Source organism: Neophocaena asiaeorientalis, unplaced genomic scaffold (genome assembly GCF_003031525.2).
Source record: "Neophocaena asiaeorientalis asiaeorientalis breed wild unplaced genomic scaffold, Neophocaena_asiaeorientalis_V1.1 scaffold320, whole genome shotgun sequence".
In the NCBI taxonomy this organism is placed as follows: Eukaryota; Metazoa; Chordata; class Mammalia; order Artiodactyla; family Phocoenidae; genus Neophocaena; species Neophocaena asiaeorientalis.
Genome location: NW_020174826.1, coordinates 175,857 through 189,183, shown reverse-complemented (window position 1 = coordinate 189,183; position 13,327 = coordinate 175,857). Strand labels below are relative to the sequence as shown.

The 13,327-nt window shown below is 42.3% G+C and overlaps 1 pseudogene; it reads left to right on the top strand.

Annotated features, from left to right (window-relative positions):
• Positions 1–3,261: 3,261 nt before the first annotated feature.
• Positions 3,262–10,486, top strand: LOC112410007 (histone-lysine N-methyltransferase SETD2 pseudogene; annotated as a pseudogene).
• Positions 10,487–13,327: the final 2,841 nt, after the last annotated feature.

The following is a 13,327-nucleotide window of genomic DNA, read 5'->3' as shown; positions in this document are numbered from 1 at the left end:
ATATACCCTGAGAAAACCATAATTCAAAAAGAGTCATGTACCAAAATGTTCATTGCAGCTCTATTTACAATATCCGGGAGATGGAAACAACCTAAGTGTCCATCGTCGGATGAATAGATAAAGAAGATGTGGCACATATATACAATGGAATATTAGCCATAAAAAAAAATGACATTGAGCTATTTGTAATGAGGTGGCTAGACCTAGAGTCTGTCATACAGAGTGAAGTCAGAAAGAGGAAAACAAATACCGTATACTAACACATATATATGGAATCTTAAAAAAAAAAAGGTTCTGATGAACCTAGGGGCAAGACAGGAGTAAATACACAGATGTAGAGAATGGACTTGAGGACACAGAGAGGGGGAAGGGGAAGCTGGGACGAAGTGAGAGAGTGGCATGCACATATATACACTACCAAATGTAAAATAGATAGCTAGTGGGAAGCAGCCGCATAGCACAGGGAGATCACCTCGGTGCTTTGTGACCACCTAGAGGGTGGGATAGGGAGGGGGGGGAGGCTCAAGAGGGAAGGGATATGAGGATATATGTATACATATAGCTGACTCACTTTGTTATACAGCAGAAACTAAAGCAACATTGTAAAGCAATTATACTCCAATAAAGATGTAAAAAATTAAAAGAGTATGTAGCTCATAGGATTAAATGGATTAATTCAAGTAAAGTTCTTAGCACAGTTCCTGGGCCAATAGATATTAGCAGGAGCCAGATCTTATAGGCCATGATGAGGGGTTCAGATTGTATGAGAGACAGTTCTAGTGGTAGTATGGAGAAACAAGTAGAAGACAGGCAAGAAGCAGGGATACTAGCTAGAGAGCTTTCGCAAATATTCGGTCAAGAGCTGGTGATAGAACATGGACCTGGTTAAAGGAATTGGAGATAGTTCAAGTTTGGAGGAAACTAGAGCAGGGTTCATGGAGGGAAAATATTTAAGCTGAGCCTTGAAGGAAGATATTTCCAAGGGAACCTTGGAAAAAAGCACAGATGACATGTCTTGAGCAGTGAGTAGTCAATTTGGTAATGGAAAAATAAATGGAAGAGGAAGTTGAAAGATTGAGACCAGAAAGGTGAGTACTTTCAGAGCCTTACTTCACCTGTCTATTTGATGCATAAAAGAGCAGTGAGAGAAATTAATAGAACAGAAAGACATGGCTGTGTCTTAGGAGTGACAGAGGAAGACCAATCAGATAAAAGGATCAAAGAAAAAGGGATTATCAACCATGTAAATATTTTGGTAAGATAAAGATTAATGCCACTGATAACTTGAGGCAGATTCAAACTGTAGCGGCTGAAGACAGAATGCAAGCAACTAAGCAGGTGGGGAAAACTGCAAGTCTTCATTTCACTACAGGCTCTTTCTTGGATTTCAGCAGTTAAAGGTAAAGAACTTTATCTTGAAAAAAGTATTAAGAGTCTAGGAGGGAGTGGAAGTGGCGGAGGCTGACAAAGGGAAAACCAGAACATGACTGTAGGAGAATGCTTGAAGATTAAGATGCAGGGCAAGAGAAAGAGCAAAAAAAAAAAAAAAAAGCTGCTGGAGCTCTGTACCAGAGAATGAACATAAGGTACAGTGTGATCCAAGGCAATGATGGAAACCATGCTTTGTGAAAAGAAGGCTATCAAGCTTCAAAATATTTTTGCCATGGCAATTTTAGAGACTCATGTTTTTATATAAACACCACACTAAAGAAGGAATATCACAAGTGACTTCATGAATCATCAGAATGAGAATTTGCTCTTGAATGTGAACACTTTACTGAATATAAAATCCTCTAGATAAAGTTTCACTTTTGTAGCAAGGTCTCTTTGATTATAAGATCACTTATAGAAATTAAGTCATTTCACATTATTTTACCTTTTTATTTTCTAAAAATGTGTTAGGTAACATGCAGAAAATATGTGAATTTTGGGGCTACCTAAAGTCTTAAATTTCTTTGAGTAAATAGGAAATAGACTCTGGAAGTACCTATAATGAATACCTGTTATATGGCTGCCCAGTATCTATTTTTCTTCCTTCTTGGAGTAATAGCCTGAATTTTTTTTTAATACCTACTCCGTCCCTCCATTCTCACCGTTGTGATTTAGATGGAAAATGGGCCTCACCTGCCTCAGAGAAAGGCCCTGATTCATAGAGCCAATCTGAATGTGTCATCTCTGAATGTTTTGGAATTGGCACGATTACCTAGGTTGGTCCAATCAGTAACTCTTAGACACTTTCGCTGAATATATGATATAGATTCTCTTTGTTTCACAAAAAGGATTCATGTAATTCTTAGAGTTTCTCAAAGTCAGTTTAGGATTATGAACTGGGGTGTGGGGGGAGGGAGTAAGTTTGTCCAAAAACAGTCAACACCAGGGAAGTGACAGTTAAAAACTGAAAGAAACTGGGTTCTAAGTCACATTATGTGAGCTTCTAGTTTCACTTCTAGCAACATGTATCTCTGTAGTTCCAAAGGAAGTTAATTGGTTCACTCTATGTAAGCCATTCTCAGTTGGGTTTTTCTATTACTTGCTGTACTTGAAAGCTTCCTAGGTGACAGAATCTGTGACCTAGACCCTAAAGCCTATGTGTCACTCTTTCATCAGCTGTCAGGATGTTGGGGAACTCGTCTATGGAAATAGATGTCATTTTTATGAAAAGTGAGCATTTTGGGACCCTTATGTATGTTGTATAGGTTCTTTAAAATGTTTAGTTTTACAGAGAAATTTTTTTTATAATAAAGATATTCAACTCACCATGAAAAGCGTAAGAGACTTAGAAAAATAACTAAAACCTGCTTATAGTTGAAGGGCCCAACTACACAAAAGTTGGATTTGAAGGTTGTCCCTTATCTATTTCCTGACAGCAAATATTGCAGGATTGTCTGTTTATATTAATATAAGTTTCAATATATGTTAATTATGAATAGAACAAGCCTAGAAAGTGATAAAACCAATTCACAGTCAACTTGTCAAAAGAGATAGTAATAAGCTTCTTCCCTTAAGTGAAGCATGTTAACCTCTTCTCCACCCAGGTTCTAAAGTAATTCATAAGTAGACAAGAGGTATGTAGAACATGATGTATTATCTTTATTACTAATAACGCTCATTCTCTAATTTCAGCCTTATATCTGTGTAAAAGAGGGCTTCCTTACACTGAGGACCATAATGATACAGACATACACATCCAGCCACAGACAGCACTGGACCCAGACTATTTTGCCGCCTGCCCTTGTAAGACTTATGGAGAAATGCGGCCCAATGCATGCTTTCTGTGAGCAGCTTATTCCCAAAGAGAGGGGAGAAAGTGCTACTCATGCTCACTTCTTTGTCCCAAACTCAAGCAAGTCATCACACCTCTACCAATCTAGGTCCAACCAGGAGACAGACCACGGTAAATTTAACCAGAATTGTTAAGCTATAATAGAGTGAAATAAATACAATTACCCCTCTGTATCCATGGGTTCTGCACCCTGGATTCAACCAACCGTAAATTGAATTGCAATAGATTGAATCCTCGGATGCAGAATCCTCCAATGTGGAGCCCCGGGGTACTGAGGGCAGACTGTACTACTCCATTTTATATAAGAGATTTCAGCAATCACAGGGGACTGGTGGGGGGGGGAGGGCAGGGGGAGCCTTAGAACCAATTCCTTGCTCATGCTGAGGGATGACTGCATGTTGAGAACTCTTAACAGCACCCTAGGGCAGAGGGAGAGTACCCAAGAAAAGGCAAGCTTGGAAGAGGATCCCCCTCTGGCATTCATACCTCTGATGGAATAAAATTTAAAGGCAGGACAAAAAAAATTAAACACAGAATTCAGTTCGGGCCTTCTCCTTCCCTAATGTCTAGTATGCATCTGCATTACACATTAAGCAGAGCTCCTCAAATCTTCACAATCTAAAACAGAGAAAGACGATAAATATTTTAGCTACTCAAAACTTGAAAGAGATACTTGTTATATATCTTCTCGCTGTAGACCAGAGAGAGGGCGAAGGCGGAGGTTTCGTTTTAGATCTGACAGAGGTTCTAGAACTACTTCACCCTATTCTCGGTCAGAACGATCCCATTATGACGACTCTCATTATGATGGTCGTTACCATAGGAGTTCCCCTTATCGAGAGAGGTCACGCTAGTCTCGGTCATATACAGATAACAGGTCAAGACAAAGTTCTGACTCGGATGGTTAGTATAAGAAGACATACTCAAGGCGCACCTCGTCTCCTCCTTGCTCTTACAGAGACCTAAGACGCCATCCTCCTATTCTAAATCTGATGGAGACTGTAAAACTGAGTCCTCTTACTTAGAGATGGAAGAAAGACGAAAGGATTCTTCAAAATTAGGAGAATCCAAGGATTCTTCAAAATTAGGAGAATCCAAAAGGACTTCAGAAAATGAAGCGATGAAAAGATGTTACTCTCCCACTAATGAACAGGGATTCCGACGCGGGTCATCATATTCCAAGCACGGTAAGAGTGCTTCCCGTTATAAACCTGCCCCTTCAGAACCTGCACCCAAGTCTGATAAATTTAAAAATTCTTTATGTTGTACAGAATTGAATGAGGAAATCAAACAGTCTAATTCTTTTAGTTTACAGACTCCTTGTTCAAAAGGTAGTGAATTAAGTGTGATTAGTAAAGCTCCTGAAAGAGAGAAGATTGGGTCTCCATCTCCATCAAATCGATTAAATGATTCACATACTTTTAAAAAGCTAGATGAATCACCTGTTTTTAAGTCTGAATTTATAGGACATGATAGCCATGATAGTATTAAGGAATTAGACTCTTTATGTAAAGTGAAGAATGATCAATTAAGAAGTTATTGTCCCACCGAATTTAATATAAACGGATCTCCTGGGGCAGAATCTGATTTGGCAACATTTTGCACTTCTAAACGTGACACTGTTTTGATGTCTTCTGATGATAGTGTGAATGGATCAGAGGTATCCCCTTTGGTCAAAACGTGCATGCTTTCATCAAATGGATTTCAAAACATTAATAGATGTAAAGAAAAATTCTTGGATGATACTCACATGCAGCATAGTAAGTCAGAAAGCCCATTTAGAGAAACAGAACCTCCAGTGTCACCACACCAGGATCAACTCATATCTTTGCCAGTTATGACTATAGATTATTCCAAAACAATAGTTAAAGAACCAGTTGATGTGATAGTTTCTTGATGTAAAACCAAAGATTCAGATATAAACTGTACTTCAAATTACAACCGCCCTTCTTTGTGTCATTCGGAGCTGAAAATACTGAGCCTTTAGTAACGAAGATTTCTTCAAATAGCTTTATGAATGTGCATTTGAAATCAAAAACAGTTATATGTGATAATGGAAGTCTGACAGATCAGCACTCAAAATTTGCATGTGGAGAATATAAGCAGAGTGTTGGTAGTACTAGTTCAGCTTCTGTTAATCATTTTGATGATTTATTTCCACCTACAGGGAGCTCATGTATTGCTTAGTCTCTTCAGAGTCTTCCACCAGGGACAAACGTAGACAGTTTAACTCTCTTGCAATGTGGAAAGAATACATCTCCAGTTTTGGATGCTGTGCTGAAGAGTAAAAGCTCAGAGTTTTTTAAAGCATGCAGAGAAAGAAATAATAGAAGTAGCTAGTGGCCTTCCTGATTCAGGAAGAGGATTTGCTTCCTGGGAAAACAGACATAATAATGGACTATCTGGGAAATGTGTGCAAGAGGCTCAAGGAAAAAGGGAACTCCATACTGCCTGATAGAAGAGGAAGACCAGAAATCTCTTTAGATGAAGAAGGTGGAAGAGGACGGGCACATACTTCTGATGACTCAGAAGTTGTATTTTCTTCTTGTGATTTGAATTTAATCATGGAGGACAGTGATGGTGTAACATACATTAAAATGTGACAGTAGTAGTCATGCCTCAGAGATTGTATCTACTGTCCATGAAGATTATTCTGGTTCTTCCGAAAGTTCAAGTGATGAAAGTGATTCAGAAGATACAGATTCTGATGATAGCAGTATTCCAAGAAACCGTCTTCAGTCTGTTGTGGTTGTGCCAAAGAATTCTACTTTGCCCATGGAAGAAACAAGTCCTTGTTCTTCTCGGAGCAGTCAAAGTTACAGACACTATTCTGACCACTGGGAAGATGAGTGATTGGAGCCAAGGAGGCATTCATATGAGGAAAAATTTGAGAGTATAGCAAGTAAAGCCTGTCCTCAAACTGAGAAGTTCTTCTTTCATAAAGCAACAGAGAAGAATTCAGAAATCTCTTTTACACAGCCCAGCCAAAAACAGATAGATAATCACCTGTCTGAAATTGCTCGTCCTCAGAGTGATGGGGTTGATAGTACAAGTCATACAGACATAAAATATGACCCTCTAGGTCATCCAAATTCTGAGGAAGCAGTGAAAGCCAAAATAACTTCTAGGCAGCAAGAAGAGCTGCCAGTTTATTCTTCTGATGATTTTGAAGATGTCTCAAGTAAGTCTCGGCAACAGACCACTTTCCCTAACAGGCCAGATAGTAGATTGGGAAAAACAGAGTCAAATTTTTCTTCTTGTGAGATCTCCCAAGTGGATGGTTTCCGTTCATCATCAGAAGAGCTCAGAAATCTAGGGTGGGACTTCTCTCAACAGGAAAAGCCTACTACCACATATCAGCAACCTGACAGCAGCTATGGAGCCTGTGGTGGACACAAGTATCAGCAAAGTGCAGAACAGTATAGTGGGACAGGTAATTACTGGCAAGGCAATGGCTACTGGGATCCAAAATCAGCAGGTAGACCGTCTGGAACTGAGGTTGTGTATGATCGAATTCAAGGGCAGGTACCAGATTCCTTAACAGATGACCGTGAAGAGGAGGAGAATTGGGATCAACATGGAGGATCTCACTTTTCAGGCCAGCCCAATATTTTTTTCTGTCCCTTCAGAAGGACAAGGGGTCAGTGCAAGCTCCTGAAATAAGCAGCAATTCCATTAAGGGCTCTTTAGCTGTGAATGAGGAGAAAGATCTTTTGAAAAACTTAAATGATATGAAAGATAGAGGGCCTCTTTAAAAAAGGAGACAGGAATTGGAGAGTGATTCTGAAAGTGATGGTGGGCTTCAGGACAGAAAGAAAGTTAGAGTGGAGGTAGAGCAGGGAGAGACAGCAGTGCCTCTAGGCTCAGCATTGGTTGGGCCTTCATGTGTCATGAAGGACTTCAGGGACCCAGAGCGGTGGAAGGAGTGTGCTAAACAGGGGAAGATGCCTTGTTACTTTGATCTGATTGAATAAAATGTTTATTTAACAGAAAGAAAGAAGAATAAATCCCATCGGGATATTAAGCGAATGCAGTGTGAGTGTACACCTCTTTCTAAAGATGAAAGAGCTCAAGGTGAAATAGCATGTGGGAAAGATTGTCTTAATCATCTCCTCATGATTTAATGTTCTTCTCGTTGTCCAAATGGGGATTATTGTTCCAATAGACGGTTTCAAAGAAAACAGCATGCAGATGTGGAAGTCATACTCACAGAAAAGAAAGGCTGGGGCTTGAGAGCTGCTAAGGATCTTCCTTCGAACAACTTTGTCCTGGAATATTGTGGAGAGGTACTTGGTCATAAAGAGTTTAAAGCCCAGGTAAAGGAGTATGCACGAAACAAAAACATCCCCTACTATTTCATGGCCCTGAAGAATGATGAGATAATAGATGCCACTCAAAAAGGAAATTGCTCCCATTCATGAATCACAGCTGTGAACCAAACTGTGAGACTCAAAAATGGACTGTGAACGGACAACTGAGAGTTGGGATTTTTACCACCAAACTGGTTCCTTCAGGCTCAGAGTTAACATTTGACTATCAGTTCAGGAAGGAAGCACAGAGATGTTTCTGTGGGTTGGCTAATTGCCGGGGTTACCTGGGAGGAGAGAACAGAGTCAGCATCAGAGCAGCAGGAGGGAAAATGAAGAAAGAACGATCTCGGAAGGATTCTGTGGATGGAGAGCTAGAAGCTCTGATGGAGAATGGTGAGGGTCTCTCTGATAAAAACCAGGTGCTCAGCTTATACTGGCTAACGGTTAGAATTGAAACTTTGGAACAGAAACTTACCTGTCTCAAGCTCATACAGAACACACATTCACAGTCTTGCCTGAAGTCCTTTCTGGAATGTCATGGGCTGCCTTTGTTGTGGATCTGGATGGCAGAACTATGTGATGGCCGGGAAAGTAACCAGAAGCTTCAGGAATAGATTATAAAGACTTTGGAACATTTACCCATTCCTACTAAAAATATGTTGGAGGAAAGCAAAGTACTTCCTATTATTCAACGTTGGTCTCAAACCAAGACTGCTGTCCCTCAGCTGAGAGAAGGAGATGGGTATTCTAGCGAGAATACATCTCGTGCTCCCACACCGCTCAACACACCTGATCCTTCCACCAAGCTGAGCATAGAAGCTGACACAGACACCCCCAAGAAGCTAATGTCTCTCAGACTTAAAATTATAAGTGAAAATGGCATGGACAGTGCGATCTCTGATGCTACCAGTGAGCTAGAAGGCAAGGATGGCAAACAGGACCTTGATCAGTTAGAAAACATCCCTATAGAAGAAGAGGAACAACAGCTACTCACATAACAGCTGCCTGAATCAATGTTGATAGTGAAATTACTATGGAGGCCATTAAGCTACCCACATCTGAACCAGAGGCTGACACTGAAATAGAGCCTAAAGAGAGCAATGGCACAAAACTAGATGAACCTATTGCTGAGGAAACACCATCCCAAGATGAAGAGGAGGGTGTACCTTATGTGGAGAGTAAGAAGAGCCAGGAACAGCCACATAAAACAGTAGATATAAGTGATTTGGCCACCAAGCTCCTGGACAGTTGGAAAGACCTAAAGGAGGTATATCGAATTCCAAAGAAAAGGCAAACTGAAAAGGAGAGCACAATAACTGAATGAGGAAGGGATGCTGTTGGCTTCAGAGATCAAACAGTTGCCCCAAAGACTCCTAACAGGTCAAGAAAGAGAGACCCAGACAAACAAACTCAAAATAAAGAGAAAAGGGAACGAAGGGGCTCCCTCTTACCACCTTCTCCTGCCTATGAGCGGGGAACAAAAAGGACAGGTGGCAGATATGATACACCAACCTCTAAAAAGTACGAATTAAAGATCGCAATCAACTTTCTACAGAGGAGCGTTGAAAGTTGTTTGAGCAGGAGGTAGCTCAACGGGAGGCTCAAAAACAACAGCAGCAGATGCAGAACCTGGGAATGATGTCTCCACTGCCCTATGACTCTCTTGGCTACCATGCCCCTCATCACCCCTTTGCTGGCTACCCACCAGGTTACCCCATGCAGGCCTATGTGGATCCCAGCAATCCTAATGCTGGTAAGGTGCTCCTCCCCACACCCAGCATGGATCCTGTGTGTTCTTCTCTTTATGATTATTCTCAGCCCTTGGTGGGACATTCTACAGAACCCCTTGCTGCCCCTCCACCTGTGCCAGTGGTGCCACATGTGGCAGCCCCTGTGGAAGTTTCCAGTTCACAGTATGTGGCCCAAAGTGATGGTGTGGTACACCAAGACCCCAGCATCACCATCCTGCCAGTGCCAGCCCCAGGCTCAGTCCAGGGACAGAATTATGGTGTTTGGGATTCAAACCAACAGTCCATGAGTGTACAGCAGCAGTACTCTCCTGCACAGTCTCAAGCAACCATATATTATCAAGGACAGGCTTGTCCAACTGTCTATGGTGTGACGTCACCCTATTCACAGACAACTCCACCAATTATACAGAGTTATGCCCAGCCAAGTCTTCAGTACATCCAGGGACAACAGATTTTCACAGCTCACCCACGAGGAGTGGTTGTACAGCCAGCCACAGCCATGACTACAATAGTTGTACTAGGGTAGCCTCAGCCCTTACAGCCACCTGAAATAGTTGTGACAAATAACCTCTTGGATTTACCACCCCCATCTCCTCCCAAACCAAAAACCATTGTCTTACCTCCCAACTGGAAGACAGCCTGAGACCCAGAAGGGAAGATTTACTACTACCATGTGATCACAAGGCAGACTCAGTGGGATCCTCCTACTTGGGAAAGCCCAGGAGAAGATGCCAGCCTTAGAGCATGAAGCTGAGATGGACCTGGGAACACCAACATATGATGAAAATCCCATGAAGACTTCAAAAAAGCCTAAGACAGCAGAAGCAGATGCCCCCAGTGATCTGGCTAAGAAAAGCAAAGAAGTATTCAGAAAAGAGATGTCCCAGTTCATCGTCCAGTGCCTGAACACTTACTGGAAACCTGACTGCAAAGTGGGAAGAATTACCACAGCTGAAGATTTCAAACACCTAGCTCACAAGCTCACTCACGGCATTATGAATAAGGAGCTGAAGTACTGTAAGAACCCCAAGAACCTGTAGTGCAATGAGAATGTGAGACACAAAACCAAGGAGTACATTAAGAAGTACATGTAGAAGTTTGGGGCTGTTTACAAACCCAAACGGGACACTGAATTAGTGTGACCTTCTGGGCCAGGGTGGGAGGATGGGCAAGCTGGTAGGAGAGACTCTGAGAAGAAGAAATCCCGTGGGCCCTCTCTCCCCACCCCACTGTCAGGGTTGTGCTACTGATGACACATCACCCTGGGGAATTCAAACCTGCAGAATGAGCTTACAAAAATGAGCTCCATCTACAACAAGCGGTCCCTGGTTGTGAGCTGTTGGTAGAGGTCATCTGATGCAAGGGTTTAGGCCCTTGAGACCTTCCCTTCTGAGACCCCGGCCAGGCCTGACCCCACTCTCAAGGCTGGGTCTCCTCTTTGGCGGTGCTGTCAGCACACAGACTCATGTGCATCCCCACCCACGACCCCTTACCCTGATGATCTGTATTATATTTTAAGGTATATGTGAATATATTGAAAATAATTTGTCTTTCCTGGTTTTTGGCTTTTGTTTTGCTTTTAAGCCTCCACGTGCTAGGATCACAGAAGACTTTGTAAGTATGGTTTAAGTTCTCCTGCAAGGTTTAATGTGTTATCATGTAAATATTCCGGCCAGCCTTGTGCTATGTTGATAAGATTGATTTACTGCTTAAAATCACTTTACTTGGGCTTCCCTGGTGGCACAGTGGTTGAGAGTCCGCTTTTCCTGGTTTTTGGCTTTTGTTTTGCTTTTAAGCCTCCACGTGCTAGGATCACAGAAGACTTTGTAAGTATGGTTTAAGTTCTCCTGCAAGGTTTAATGTGTTATCATGTAAATATTCCAGAGCAGTCTGCCTTGTGGTTTCGGCCAGCCTTGTGCTATGTTGATAAGATTGATTTACTGCTTAAAATCACTTCACTTGGGCTTCCCTGGTGGCGCAGTGGTTGAGAGTCCACCTGCAGATGCAGGGGACACGGGTTCATGCCCCGGTCCGGGAAGATCCCACATGCTGCGGAGCGGCTGGGCCCATGAGCCACAGCTGCTGAGCCTGCGCATCCAGAGCCTGTGCTCCGCAATGGGAGAAGCCACAACAGTGCACTTTACTTTATCCAATTTTTACTGAACTTTTTATGTAAAACATAGAATCAATTAAAGAAAAAATAAAAAGGATGTCTACACCTTCAACTTCTAACAGGTGGAAGAGTTCTCAGTGCTTTCTGAGAATCTGCTTCCCAGGTTATAATACTCAGTTTGGCTCCAACAGAATCCTTTTTTCTTAACTTGATAGTTAGTTGAATTTTGGAGAAGGTGCGGTTGCAGACAACCACCAGCTGGTGAGAAAACTTGCTGGGTTGCCTGTGCCAGAACTGGTTTATGGTCATCTGATAAACAGGAAACAATCACCTAGGACACAGGCAAGCCAAGGCATGTAAGCAGGTTGCTGAGGAAGCTGGGATGTTTCTGCAGATGCCAAGCCAGAGTAGACATTGCCCCCCTTGGAAAGGTCTCAGGAACAGCCCTGCAGGGGGCAGGAAAGTCAGGCCTGGTCATGCTTGGGAGTGTGCATGGTGAGGGCTGTGGGTTGCTACAGCATGAAGCCAGAAGCACGTGGCGTGCCTCTTAAGACTGCAGCAAGATGATCACCAAGGCTCCTGGGCTGGGGCTACAAGGTAGTCAAAGGACTGAGCACTCTGGGTGTGCAATTGGAGAATGAATTTGGAGCTGGGAAGCAATAAGTTCATAAGAAGCTCAGTTGACCCCTTTGACTTCTCAGCTTTCATATGCACCATTCTACACACATTTCAATACCTGCCCAGCAAAGAAACTACATTTTAGCAAGAAACAGCTAACCCTCTGATAAGTGAAGTTCTTGCCCTTCCCCCAGGTAAACCACAAAGCCCCAATAGTCATTGAATCCATTGCTGCCTATATTAATTAGGCCTCAATTTCAGTCTTAGGTCCCACTAAAGACTACATTGTAAAGTTGACCTCCACCTAGTGTTATATAAAATTAAAATGAGAAGGAGAAGTTAGAATAAACACATACATATAACAGAAAATATGCAAAGCTACCAGTCCTGGTTTCTGTAGTTATTCACGAGGTCAGAGTTGATGTCTATAGCTTCCACCTTCACCCACTTATTCCCTGTTTTCCTTGCCCACAGCCAGAACCCACAGCTCCATCCAGATTCTTTACTGGTAGAATGATTCAATCCTTCCCTTCTGAATGGTCTGAATCCTCAATTGTCCTGCCTTTTTCCAGTTCCTGTAGCTTTCCATTGATCTTTACTGTTTGCATGGAAGTATTGAAGGGAACCTCAGAAAATCTCCTGGGTTCCAGAGAAAATATCCTAGGTTCCAGAAAAAATCCTCCTTGCTTCCATTATAAAGGCAACCAATTTCCTGTGGTAACTGAGATCATAACACCAGTAGATTAACCTTTTTTACCTGTTGTCTCAGTGGTATAAGGAGTGTAAGATAGCCAGGGGGAAGTCTGTGGTAGGCAGAATTTTAAGATGGATTCCACAATTCCTGCCCCCTGGGGTAAACACCAGTGTAATTTCCTTTGAGCGTTGTAGGGACATGTAAATACAATTGGATATCACCTTCGTAATTATACAACGATATGGCAAAAGGAATTTTGCAGATATTAAGGTCCCTAATCAGCTGACTACGATTCAAAGGGAGATTATCCTGGGTGGGTCCAACTTATCTAATCAGGCAAGTCTTTTAAAAGCAAAAGTTCTATTCTCCAGGATAGATCACATGGTAGGCCACAAGACAAGCCCCAGTAAATTGAAGATTAAAATCATATGTTGGGCTGCACCCCACAGGCCTGCAAGGCTTGTAGTTTCCAGCCTCAAGCCTGAAGAAAGAGCCTAGAGACAGCAACAGAGACATCGGTGACTTATTGGACAAGGGATCTTACACACCTGAAGCAAG